This window comes from Tupaia chinensis, unplaced genomic scaffold, assembly GCF_000334495.1.
Source record: "Tupaia chinensis unplaced genomic scaffold, TupChi_1.0 Scaffold000377_2, whole genome shotgun sequence".
NCBI lineage: Eukaryota > Metazoa > Chordata > Mammalia > Scandentia > Tupaiidae > Tupaia > Tupaia belangeri.
Window position 1 is genome coordinate 2,380,743 of NW_006159876.1, and position 326 is coordinate 2,381,068.

A 326-nucleotide genomic window follows, 5' to 3' on the forward strand; every position below is an offset into this window, starting at 1 on the left:
GTGTGTGTGTGTGTGTGTGTGTGTGTGTGTGTGTGTTTGTAATTTAAAATTTCAAATTCTGGGCCAGTAGGTGGCACGGTGGTTGAGATGCTTGACTTCCATGCAGCCAGCATGGTTTGAGTCCTGGATCTGGTGATTTGCTTTCTCTCTCTCTCTCGTGAGCACATGTGCCCTATAGCAAATCTTTTTTTAAAAAGTAATAATAAATTAATTAAATAAATAATTTTTTTTTTTCAAATTCTAGTTATGTAGGTAAGCAGCTGACTTCTGTACATTAATCTTGTATTCTAGGGAACCAGCAGTTAGCGTAATGGCTATGTCGCTGG

The 326-nt window shown here is 38.3% G+C and overlaps 1 protein-coding gene across 1 annotated transcript in view; it reads right to left on the reverse strand.

Annotated features, from left to right (window-relative positions):
* LOC102487145 (mitochondrial proton/calcium exchanger protein) overlaps positions 1–326 on the reverse strand; it is a 10,507-nt gene that overhangs the window by 2,455 nt on the left and 7,726 nt on the right.